The 14,091-nt window shown below is 34.2% G+C and overlaps 1 pseudogene; it reads right to left on the bottom strand.

The window, feature by feature from the left end:
- Positions 1-277: 277 nt before the first annotated feature.
- LOC137759148 (signal peptidase complex subunit 2 pseudogene) lies at positions 278-9,100 on the bottom strand (annotated as a pseudogene).
- Between the last annotated feature and the right edge of the window lie 4,991 nt (positions 9,101-14,091).

Below are 14,091 nucleotides of genomic sequence, written 5' to 3' on the forward strand. Positions count from 1 at the left end.
CCATATAAAGTACTGCTAGGTATGAAGGAAGGAGTCTGTACCACTTTTAGCAAAAATGCTTTTCCAGAGAAGCAAATCAAAACAACACAATCAGCAAACTAAAGAAGCTATAGCTAGATATTAGAGCTACAACTTCTCATATCTGACCTAGAAAGTCCTATTTATCCAGAATAGACTAAATTTTCAGGACAAATTAGGGACTTTTTTTTTTAACATTTCTTACTTTATCCATTTTAAGTTCTGTTTCTTTCTCCCATACCCCTTAATTCAGCATGATTCAGCAGAAAGATGGCTGGTTATAGAATTGGCTATTTTTTTTCTCTGTGGTGAGACTGACATTGAGCCTGGGTATTTCAGGCTTGTATGCATCCATAACAGTGTTCTGCTGTGGTCAATATCTTAACAATGAACTTGGTGAACTCGGCTTCCCATTGCTGCTTTGTTCTTCCACTGATGAAGGTCAGCTTTAGAGTGTATTTGTCACCGAACCTTTTGAGAATGGACCAAATATCATCAGGATACATCCCTGTAGAATCTTTCCTGGGGCCACAAGAAAGATGCTCTTCTCCTTATATGAGGTATAAATGGTCAGGATCTGCATCATCACAAAATAGGATATGATGCACAAAGCCAGAACAGGCTAGGACTCTGGGTCCAAATCAAAGCCACCGTGGCAAAGAAGCAAGAAATGGTACAGATGGTGAGGCAACCATCAGTTAGACCAAAATTCTCCACATACTTGTACATTTTGGCAGAATCATTCAAATAATTTTTCACAGCTTTCACATCCCATTTGTCAGTTTTTACAGGCTTATCATCAATCTTCCACTTGTCCAACAAGCCACTATGGCTGCTGCCTGTCCCATAGCTGGGGCTGTTGTCGAATCCCAGTTCATGTGCCTGACACACAGTGAGGCCCAACAAACCAAAACATTGGAGTTTGAAGGGGAGAAAGGTTTATTGCAGGGCCAAGCAAGGAGAATGGGGTGGCTCGTGCTCTAAAGACCTAATCTCCCTAATAGTTTTTGGGGAAGAGATTTTATAGACAAGATTTGGGGGGAGGTCTGCAGAGTGTGTGGCGTTCCTCTGATTGGTTGGTGGTGAGGTAACATGGTGGTGTTCCAGGAATCTCAGTCATCAGCCTTCTAGTTCCAACCAGTCTGGGGTCCACAGGCTGTGCTCAGCCTAAAGTTACCATCCTCCACCTGGGTGGGGGCCTTAGTTCCTGTAGAAGAACTTAGAGACATGTACCAAATTGTTATGCATATCCCCTGAGGAGGATCCAGAATGAGGCCCCACCCTGCACTATTGTTTCTTTCTGCATTGCCTTACTCCCCTAATTAGTAACTGTTTGAATCTGCCCTTTGGAACTCAGAGAAGGTCTAGGAGGCTGAAACATTTTCCCTACAAACAGGAAGTAGGGGGGAGGACTTCCCTGATGGTCCAGTGGTTAAGACTCCGTGTTCCCAATGCTGGGGGCACGGGTTCGGTCCCTGGTCGGGGAACTAAGATCCCACATGTTGTACTGGACAGCCAAAGAAAAAAGAAAAGAAATGGGGGGACACATAAAGGCTCTTGTACTTGGGAGGGGCCAACAGTGTCCTGCTCGGTTTCAATCCCCAGTTTTATTTGATATTTCTCAATCTTGAGGAGAATAAGTGTTGGACAAGAAAAGGAATAACATTTTGGATAGAAAAGTTAATCATAAACTCAGCAGAGGAACTCAGTTTTAGTGGGACTCATGTTCAGGGCCACTGTCAGCCCCACTACTATCTCTGCCACCATCTTGTCTCTTTCTCATTATTTATTTCAGTTGATTCTTTGACTACATTTTATACAACTGAACCTGCACAACCACACAGGCACACAAATACATTCTCATGGTAGAAAATTCTTTGAGCTGCATTTTAAAATAACAACTGAAAAGAATGTAAATATATATGTATCTATTTAAACTACTCAGAATTTTGAAAATAAATTACTTTAAATAAGTATTTCAGTAGACAAGAAGATGTTGCTATTTAAAATATATTCAACAATTAATAGACTGAGTAAAAGGAAGGCTAAAATTTTGATTCAGGATGAAATTTTTGTCTAAATGAGTTAAGTATGAATGGTATTCCTAAATTGTGAATATAGTAATTAATTCATTTTTCTTCTTTGGAATCTCGTAAGTGTCAGTTCAATTTACAAATCTATACTCAATTTATTTACAAATATTTGTATTATCCCACTGTTTATCAAATTCAGTTACTATCCAACCAAGTAGTAAAACTACCTGTTGTCTTTTTTTATTGATTTTAGTGTCTTTGAAACAACATTAATTTTCTCCTGAAAAATAACATTTGTAATTTCTATATAGATGGATCCTACTAACACTGGATGATGTGAAGGACGACACTTTTAGTCCATATTTGTGAATCAGATAATACTATACCAATTAGATAAATTCTGACAAATTTCATTTGATACTATGACATAGAAGTCCAGTTTATGTTGGCTGATTATACATGAGTGTATATATGACTATATATGAGTGTATATATGATTATATATAAGTGTATATGTTTGTATGTGCATATATACACACCCATACGTATGTGCACACACACAAGGTGATCACACCTATAATTTTATAAGTATAATTTGTAAAGTCATAGATGTTTAAGGGTTGTTCTAACAAGCAGATAATATTCAAACATATTCTTACAATTTTGAAAATTAATGTATACAAATTATTGCATGTCAGAATTTCCTTGACAGATTGCTATAATACCAAATGGATATATAGGACAGCTGTTGCTATAGCAGCAGGATAGGCTTAGGGAACCAAATACAGGATAATTTTTTTAAAATGATTTACCCATTCACCTCAATCCACATACATGATAATTTTTTCTTCTGTATATACATTACTGGCTATACATTATTATCAGTGACTTAAAAGATAAGGTTTGCTTGTACTTCTCTGATATATTTATATATAAGTACATTCTAAAAACTTTTAAAAAATTGAGACTTTGGTTTTCTGCTGATTATTTGCTCTTGTTTATGTTATGGTTTGATTTTCTTGAATAACTGTTATATAGACACATGATAGATATAGAGATTTATATTTTTGTAATTTTGTATGCAGGTTAATTCTTATCATTGAGAGAATAGAACTATATATCTCAATTTCAGATGTATATAGATAGATAGATATAAATATAGATATAGATATGTTCTAAACATTAACATAATTGACATTTGGGACCAAGTAAATTGGTCCTCTTTATTAGGGGAGGCTGTCCTGTGCACTCTAGGATGTCTAACCACATCCCTGGTCTCTATCCACTAAATGCCAGTAGCATTAGTGGATGCTATTAGTGGATCCCCCACCACTCCCAATTTCGAGAAGCAATGAACGTATATAATTCAAGCAATGTATACCAAAGATGTCTCCAGATATTGCCAAATGTTCCCTTGGAGACAAATTGGCCCCTGTTGTGAAAAGCTGGTCTAATGTTTTAAAAATATTCCATACCAGCCAAATATATATTAAAGATTATCAGCAATAGATTAAATATTTAAGCATTTGAACTATTTGAAAAATCCACATACATCTTTGTCTGATGAATTTTCATGGACTCTTCCAATCATTCAAATCTTGGGTCTTTAAAATATTTTAAAATATTAGATAAATAAGCAAATTTTCTTTCCTATAAACAAGTCTTTTAATAATATGTAGTAAGAAAAACATAATATATAAGTTAGGAACTTTAAATCATCTACGATTTTATAATATTTACAAGCTAATTAATTAACTTGCCTTGGTTTTATGTATGCTGGTAGAAGACATGAGATTCCTTAATCTAAGATGGGCAGTTTATTGCTAAAGCAATAGCAGTAGCCAGAGAATCAGTTTTATTTGTGCTAGATTTCTGAGTTCCAGTTCCTACAGGGAGACCCAAAGACTCAGAGGATAACTGTACAGGTGGGGTGGATTGTATTATAGGAAAGGAATGCTGAGTTTAGAGAATTCAAATCTCTTCTAATGGGGAATTAGTATGCCTGCCCTTTGATCTAGAGGGTGACAATATCTCTATTTTCAATCCTGTTTGCTATAAAAATGTCCTTTAAAAAAGAAATCTGGAAGAAAAGGCAGTCAGTTCTTTGCTTACAAATATACAAAACATAAGAGACCCAGGAAGAATTGTTTCCCAACAGGTACTGCATATAGATAGATTACATGAAACATAAACTTGAATTTAATTATTGCTAAATAAATGCTGAAACAATTTGAAATCAAATTTGACTGACATGTACTGATTTTATCATCAGGACAAAGATATATAAAACCTATATAAAATAAATAAATACAGGCCCCAAATTTTAAAACACAAGTAATTGTGCTTTTAATTACCTGCCTTTTTTCCACTTCTAGAAAAAGAATATCCTGTGGTATTTACAGAATCAATCAGACTTGGGAGCTAGCCTGTCTGGATTCAGATTCTGGGTTAGCTACTTAACAGTGATATGATGTTAGAAGAGTTTTCTTTCTTTAGCTATTCATTGTTCAACTTCAGTATTTTCTGTAAAAGAGAGAAGATACTAGTACTCATAGCACCAGCTGTTGCTAAAATTATAAGTGGTAATTCACGTAATGCATATCGTGTAGAACAAAATAAATAATAAATGCTACTTATTGTTATTTCTTCTTTATTTTATGAGTGAATTCAGTGTGCAAGTCACTGAAGCAAACATTGAAAATGCCAAGATATATAAGACACAATCCTTGTTCCTAGGAAGATGATGGTTATTGGATGAGAGAAACAGTCACCAAAAGTTATTTTTATCTTTTTACATATGGTAACGATATATAGAAAATACTGTATTTTTATTAAGAAGATTCACAACTTTCTATGCTATATAGGTAAAGAGAAATATAAGTATAATTTATATATTTTTAAGAAAAGATTCAATGGATATTTTAATTTAGCCTAAAAAAACAAGTATTTCATTTTTCACAAAAACACAAAAATAAACCATATTTTGTACTATGGTGTTTTGGAGATTGAATAGCAATTACAATGAGATAATGTCATTGCTTTATTTTTTTAAACCATTTAACTTAGACTTACCGTTAGAATACTCATTCTAAAATTTGACTATGCTGTATATCTTGCTTTATTCTAGCAATTTAGTGAAATAAGAGCAGATGATTCTAACATTTATTTTATTACTGTCTCCTCAAAACAATTTTAAAGGTTTTTTCCTTTTTTATCTGATTTCTTGGAAAATAAATTTATATCTAATTGGGCCTTATATTTAAGTTTTTGTTCTTCTGAATATCTTTGTGCTCTTTCTGGGTTTAGTTGCAGGCTCTGTATTTTTTTTTTTTTTAAATCTCTAACTTGTCCTTAGCACTAATATTCCAAAAAAATACAAGTGAGCTTAATGTTTTCTGATATCACTTCACTTTTTTTTTTTTTTTTTGACAATTTGGCATACCCTGTTTCTTTTACTTGAATTATCCTCCACCTTCATGATTCAGTTCACACAACTCAGCAAAAATTCTCCTTGATTATCTTAATGCAAACCTAGCCCATATGAACTTCTATAACAATCTTCCATCTTTCATTCATTCATTTTTTTTCATTTAACCAATATTTGTTACACATCAACTATGTGCCAAACACTCTACAATGTACCTAAAAGGGAGATTAAATAAGACACCAACCCATCCTCTCCACGAACTTGAGATTTAGAAGTGAACATCGGTATTTCAACTCATTAGTTTCATTTCGTTTAATGACTTAAAGTAGATTGTTAGCCATGTGCAAAGGAGCACACAAAGGTGATGAATAAGCTTGTACTTGAAAATAATAAGATATAGTTAATAGATAAAACAGGAAATAAATTCAAGACAGAGGAAGCAGAAGGGGGGAAAAGATAGAGAGTAGTTTAAGAACAGGGTGTGTTTTATTGAAATCATAAGTTGGGTGTGTTTGGAATACAGGTTATGTGATAGGTGAGAAGTTGGCGTGGTTCTCTGGGTATTAGTTTAGGATGGGTCCAGTTATTGGAGAACTGACATTGCATGCTATTATTGTGTTAGATTTATTATTTGGGCAATTTTAAGTAAGATGTGACAAAATCACATTGATTTTGAAGGCATTTGACTCTGACAGTAATACAGAAACTATATATGGGGAAATCTGAGTTACTTAGAACAAGAACAGTTCTGTTTGTCTGATACTACCCTGACTAATGAAAAAAAAAAAAAAAAAAAGGACTATTCCCTTCAAAATGTGTTTTCTCAATTTCTCTTTAGGATTGTGTTTTGTACTCCCTTCCTTTTATTTTTTACCTCTTTATATAACAGACACAATGGAGATACTTGAGGTACTTAAGAAGAACAACTGCATGTGAGCAAGGGGAAGAATGGAAGGTGATGAAGTCAGGGGGTTAATGTGGAATTAATAATATATATTATATAATTATATGCAATATGTATTACAACACACACACATGCAATTACAGAACTAGATCAAATATGTTTGCAATATCGAAAAATAGAAATAGACTATCTCACCTATTAAAATATTTGTTTTACATGTTATATATGATATATAATTTTATAATATTGCATATATTTACTTTATAGTCTCTTTGCTTTTGGTATGCAATATTTTTTGGTCTAGTAACTACTTTTATATTAATGTCTTATAAATACACATACTTCCTTGTTGTATAAGATATTGTATATTGGCTTAACAGACATTAATAGATTTACATAGAAATATCTTCTTCTACCTTATTTTTTTCTAAATATCTGATTTAAAATTTTTTTCATTCACTTTAATATCTGTAAGGCAGCCAATTCTACTATTTATTTATTCTAGCAATTATCTGTTTTTCCTAGTTTTATTTTTATGTGTTGGAGACTGTAATATTTTCATCCATTGCCATCACTCATTCCTAGATTCTTAAAAACATTAAATGCTCACTTCCAGAACACATAATAAATCGTCTTCAAATTTTTCTTACTTACCTATATCTTATTCTAAGAAAGGGTGTATAAGATCAGTATTCCCTGAGTTTTTGCATTTTTATTGTCTGTTTGTTTCATTTATTCTTGAAAGACACTACTGCTTGATAGAAAAACCAGCTATCCTAAAAATGTTACACCATTCTGTTTTGGAATAAAATGTTGCTTTAAAGAACTGATTTTCTTTCCTGTATAAATCACTTGATACGGACATCCAAAATTAATTTTTGATTTTCTTCAAAATGTTTCTGTGTGTTTTAAAATCAACTTTTGTACTGTTACTTGGTTAATTTCCACCTTTTGTTACTATATATATATAGGTGAATGGGTAATAATTCTTACTGATTTTTCATGCTTAAATGAGTTGTATTTTCCTAGGTTATGAGGAGGTACTTAAAGTGATAGAACAGGTTAGCTTTCCCAGTCTAATAACTAATGTACAGATTCCTCCCTTTGTATTTTTACCATGAGGTATTGAAAAAATGTCCCTTTGTGAAGTCACATCTCTATCCCTCACAGGTAAATCAATTCAAAGGTACTTTTTTTTGTACCATTTTTATCTTCCAGAGCTCTACAAACCTTTGCTTTTAAATGGGTCTCTTGTTTCTGAAGAATGTATTTTGCTGCTATACTACATTCTGAATTTATCATCCTCTGAACCTCTCTTCCTTCATATTACTTCTATATATCTGGGAGGCCCAGCATTTGTGCCCACCACTTCTGCTGCCTGCAGTTTGTGGTAAATTTCTATCAATTGGAAAGGAGGTAGTTTTATCTGCACTTTTCAACAGCTTTAAGCTGGTGTGGATTTTGAATTTTGTCAGTTTTCTCAGATTTGTTCACCTGGTAGCTACTCAGCCAAGAACCTCTCTTTTGGGGTATAAATTTTATTGGCAATACCTTCAGTCTGAGACTTGTTAGATCTTTCAGTATTTCCCTCTATCACTTCTACAGAGAAGTTGCTGATCCTGGTCACATATGCCTATGTTCAAGAGTTGATGGGGTTCCTTCTTACCTAGTGTTGTTGAAGATGCCATATATGGATTTTTTTTTTTTTTCCTTTTACTCTACAGCCCAGTCTGTCTGTTGACTATAGTAAAAAACAGTAATGTTTGTACTATATTTTTGTCAGTGGGACTCTTCAATGGTATTAAAAGGCATGAAATTGGTTGATGCAGCCTAGAAAGTAAACACAGATAAGAGGTCCCCAAGAAACTGTTACCTATATGAATTGGAAAGTGGAAAGGACAGAGTAGAAGACAGCAGTGTAGGAAGTCAAAGAGTTGGCATTTTGGAAACCAAAATTTAAAATGTTTCAACGAGGGTATGCTGCTGATAGGTGAAGTAAGATAAAAACTAATACAAGATGGGATTGGTTTTATGTTAAAATAGTAAAACACCTCCATAAAAGTTTTAAAATCTGGTGTCACTCTGGTCAATATTGCAGATGCTCAACTCAAGGGTACCCTATTTTTTTTAAGGATTGGTTGCCAATATTTGTCTTAAATATTATAAATGCAAATGATATTTGTGGATTTTCCAATTCATAAGTATTTCTAGACTCCACACTGGAATGAATCATATCCAATAAGTTAGCACAAGGAATAGAATTATGTTTTCATAATGAATTTTTTGTTGTATTGTGCCAGGTATTGATTAATCGCCCTTCAGCTCCAAATTCACCCTGTCAGATTGCTATGTGAAAATGATACTTGACATTTTAAATACTTTTTTTTCCATTCCAGGTGGCAGGAAGCTCTGTCAGTAGAAGGGGCTGAAGAGACATTCCAGGAAGAAGGGTTTTTTCTTCCCAGCACAGGTCTGCTCACTCATAGCAAGCGACTCCTACAAGCACTTTCCCCTCTTCACTGCCCTTTCCTGTGGGACACGGGAGAACAGCACTAAGCAGCCAGAAGCTTCTCCCAGCGCGTAGGCCTTCACCAGGCTCTCTGGTAGCAGTCTCTCAGCTCCTTCAGTGTTTGTAAATTCTCCAGTTCCCAGCTCCTGCTGTGCACGGCTCTGAGCACTCAGCTGTGGGCACCCTCCCCCACCACTTTTCCCGACCATCAGGCAGTTTTATAGCAGAGTCCCTCGGACCCCTGCGTCACATCCGGCTTCCCCAGTGCCCTGCTTCTGCACTGCATGACAGCCAGCAGCACCCAACAGGGAACAGCTTTCTCTGGCACCCCAGAGGGTAGATTTCTGGCAGGTTCCACCACAAGTGGAACAACGCATGTACTTCTCTGCCATTCAGTGAGTCACAGGGGTGCTTTCTCCAAGACCCGGATGTTGGTCTAGGGGAAGCAGGAGTCTTCCATGGGCATTCTGTCTCAGCCCTAGGGTTAGTGACTGCTTTTTCTATGATTAGAGTTCTCTTTCTTAATAGTCAATCCCTCCTTACTCTAATACTCTAATAATTAATAATTCTTGATATTAAACTTCCCTGTTCAAATTATTGTGTTGTTTCTCTCTCCTGATTGAACATTAAGTATGTATGCAGGACAATGCAAAATTCAGAGTCCACAATTCCATTTATTGATCTTGTACCATAAGTTTAAATTTGACTCTCTCAATATTTTAGCATCATTATGGTTGTAAGCCTAATAATCATCACCATATTTTGTATTGCGTATATAACATGAAACTGGCACTGTTTTAATACATTCATATGGTTATCAAGTCAATTAATCTTTACAAAAAACATGTAAGAAAGATAATATTGTTTTCCTTTCTTTAACAGATGGATTAACTGATAGTAGGTAGGTTAAATAACTTTGTCCAAGATTATGTATCTCAGTTAAGTGACAAAGCTGAGATTCACATACAGTATGTCTGGCTTCAGAGTCTATGTTATCAACACTATGTGTAATTCAATTATTTTTCCTTTTAAATATGTGTTTGTAACAGGGAAGAGCCAAATCTGACTACATGTTGGACCTGTTTCTTTTACTTTAACCTTTGCTTTCTGCTGCTTTTGTTCACTTAAAGGATACTGTCTATACATAATGACCTGCCTCGGGGAACCCCGACCCTCTGCCTGAATGTTAAACCAAAGTGCCTTTGTTCAGGGAAACATCCGGACCCTGTCCATCTGTGGATGGTTGCAAGAAGAAGAAATTAACACATTCCCCTCCCCAAGGCTGGCCATTCCATCTGATATTTGCAAAATTTGTGGCCTTTTTACTTCCTCATCTCCTCCCCCTCTCTGTGCTATAAAAGAAGCTGGCATCCAAACCCTGATAAGATGATTATTTTGAGACGTTAATCTGCCATCTTCTCGGTTTGACGGCTTTCCAAATAAAGTAATATTCCTTCCTCAACTCCCCATCTCCGATTTATTGGCCTGTTGTGCCGTGAGCAGAGCGAGCTTGGACTCAGTAACATGTTTATTTTCATTATAGTTAAAAACTAACTGGAAAAAAATGCAGTGTATCCAAATTTCACAAGTCACATACTCAGCTAATTGACTAACAAATTCTTACTGTCCTGGATTTTCCTTCCTGAGACCTATCCCTTATCAGTATTTGGTTTTTGTGTAACTAAGTGTGTGTTTTCTGCCTCACTTTGTAGAATATAAGCTGCTTGTGGAAAGAGTCATGCCCATCTCATTCTTCTTTAAAGCTTATTAGCACAGTGCCTGCTTGTGTTTTATGAATAAATGCATAATGGAAAATAAATAATTCTCCCCAATTTTATTTTTATAATTCGTACCTTTAATCTGGAGTAAATTTTTCTTTGGGGGAGAAAAATCTGTTTTTACATGTATGAATAATTAGACTGCACTAAACTTTTAGTTCTTCTCTTTTCACAAGGTATGTTAACACCATTCTCTTAAAGGAAGTTCTATTATTTTACTATTAAAGTACTGTCTATATTTAATAGTTTCTAAACAGTTTGTGCTCAGTAAAATTTGTTGATGGATTCTTTAATCTACATTTTTAACTCTAAACAAGGAAGTGTAATGAAGTAATACAATGTATTGCATTTTCTAGGTGTCAGTGCTTGGAATTATGTGTTCCTTCTAATGATGCTATGTTGAGGAAATGGAATGTAAAGTATCATCTTGAGCCCATAAATGTGGCATGTTGCATAATGAAAAAGAAAAAGTGGCAGTTGTTCAGAGAGATGTTGGTGGAGCCTTACAGCAGAATTGTGACAAAGAATACTGAGGGTGAGCTAGAGGATATTTTAAGCCCTGCTCTCATCTCTTTTATTTGTTTCTTCTCTAGTTCCATGTTTTAATTAAAAGAGTAAATTGAAACAGCCTGAATCTTTTAGCACCAATGTTCTCAAGGGATGTTACACAGCCAATTGGGTTAAGAATCAGGCATCTACAACATAGTTTTCAGCCAACTAGTCAATGATTAGCACTCTGGCCCTGGATAAATTTCATAATCCCTTTGCAACAGTTTCAATACTGGCAAAGTGTAATGGCAAGTTTGTCAGCTCACATTCCACTCACTAGGAATAAAACATCTCAAAGCAACACACATGACAAAGGTCTTCTGGATTCACTCCAAACCCAGTACTACAAAGGAACATAGTTGACAGATCTTGATGATTATTTCAAATCAGGATACAAGAATTGTATTAATATTTAAGGGCCTGTAGAAACATTTAATCAAATAATAACATGCAATATTTGGTTGAACAGTAGACTTATATGTATATATGGCAAATAGATTAATCACTTCAGCAGACCAGCTCATTGACACTTTTCACTTTCATTTACCTATTTCTATGTAAGCAATTTGTGAGATTTATAATTTCAGATATGAATGTGGCTTAAAACATCAAGTTGAATTTTGATTTGGACAGCTATGGCCTTCATAAAATTGTTACAGACACAGTTTTCTTTAATGTACTCAAGAATCTAAAACAAACAAAATCTACAATTAAAAAATATATATATTATCAAATTAAAGCAAAAACAATCTGTTAGATAAAAGCAACAAAAAAGTTCCAGTTTCTTTACATGCCCTTTTCATATATATTGCTATGGATATTAACTTTGGTTAGATTCCTTGTTCTTACATTATTTTTAAGTAAAGTGGACCTGAAAGCAAAGATCCTGAGGGAATAAGACAGGGTGTACTTAAGAAAAAATATTACATTGTATTACTGCTCAACAATGTTTATTTTGTTTGATACCATGTAGATTTGGAGGAAAACCCTACTATTGCCCTTGTATTTTCCTAACTTTGAACATCATAGATTTGCTTTCACCTCTTTTTAAAGTTTACATAGATGCAGTTATACAAACTATACTCGTATGTATGTCTTCAATCACAACGTTGTATTTGTGAGATTAGTAATATTGCATGAAGTAGTTCAGTCATTTTTATTGCTAAAATCTAATCTATTAAAGTTAAAACAATTTATTTACCCATTAAAAAAAAAGCAACAAAGTATTCCCCCCAATTCCTTGTTCTGATGGAACTGTACAAGTAATACTAAGGCAGTTCAGATATATATTTTCAAGATAATCTGCACATATGAATTTCTGTTTAACGTATTTAAGTAATAATACCTTCTGAATAAACCCATGCCATCATTCATAAGTGGATTCTCTTAAATTGTATAACCCTAGTATTAACACTCTGAAGAACTGGTATTAAAGCAGAGCTGGACTGACCTCTATTCCTTCATCTCCTTTCCTTATACTTCAAATCACTTTTATATTCTGGCTCATTTATGTTTCATAGCTAACATCTTATGTGTGTGTGTGTCTGTATGCTTTAATGAGGAATAAAAAGTTACTTCAACCAGAAGACCCAGATTGGGTTCAACAATCTAGAATTCCTACAGTGCTAGGGAAAAACAAAAAACAAAAAACCAAAACTTACTTAATGAAGTAAAATAACATAGACATGATAAAGAAGAAAAAATTTTAAAACTTAGAAAGTAAAAAGGAAAGAAAGGAAGCAGAGAAAAAATGAAGATAGGAAGGAAGTGGGAGAGAGAAAAGGAGAAAAAGGATATCATGATTCCTATCAAAAGACAGAATTTATATTTTTAAATACTTTGAGTTGTTTAAGTGACTGTTTGCCTAAGCTAGAGTCATTCTCTTGGAGACAAAATATACTTGTAAGTAAACAGATGGTTAAGGGAAAGGTGAAGAATTGCTCCCATTGTAAGTCACAGGTTTCAGCAGACTGTGAGATACCTTTCCTTTTTTGTGTAAACTTTTTGTCTCCACATGGTTTGACAAGATAGGCTTTAGGCTTTCACCACACTAACAAGTCAAGAAAAGTGTGTACGCTAATTCTGTATATGCTACCATTCAGAGGGCTGTTCACATTCATTACAGACTAACTTGGTCTCACCCTTCAGGTCCTGTTTGATGTCGCACTATGCATCAAGCTTTCTCTGCACCCACAAATTCAGGTAGCGCATCCCACTTTATGACTCCATAAAACATTGTACTTCCCTGTGATATCATTTATCACTGTATATTGCTGATGTCTATTAACTTGCTTTTTCTCCCATTTAATTGTAAGCTAAGCACTAAGGCTATAAAATAATGATAGTGATATGTTTTATAATATATAAAACTTCCTTTATGCCAAGCACAGTTCTTTACACAAATTATAGTCCTAAATTCTTTACATTCATTGAATTCTCACAATGACCCTGGAAGTTAGGTGATATTATTATCTTCTATTCATTAAAGAGAGGGAAACAAATAGAGGTTACATAATTTGCCCGGGGCAGCTAGTAAGTGATTAAGACAGGATTCTCACACAGAAAAGCTGGTACCAGAGACTTTGATCTTAACCATCATAATATTTTGTATCATTATTTTAGCCCTAAGTCACAGCATGAATGTCTGGGACATAATATGCACTCAGTAGATATTGCTCGAAAAATAATAACTCTACTATCAATATTTGCAAATGAAAACTATATGAAAAATAAGTCTTGTATCTTCAGGTATTTTTACTGTCAAAATTTCTCTAAGGATTCTATTTGCTCTACTAGCATTTTGCCATCACAAATGCATTATCTTCCCTTAAATTTATGTTTGAGTTTTCTGTTCTTTATTTATGTAATTATTT

The sequence above is a fragment of the Eschrichtius robustus genome, chromosome 1 (genome assembly GCF_028021215.1).
Source record: "Eschrichtius robustus isolate mEscRob2 chromosome 1, mEscRob2.pri, whole genome shotgun sequence".
Classification (NCBI taxonomy): Eukaryota; Metazoa; Chordata; class Mammalia; order Artiodactyla; family Eschrichtiidae; genus Eschrichtius; species Eschrichtius robustus.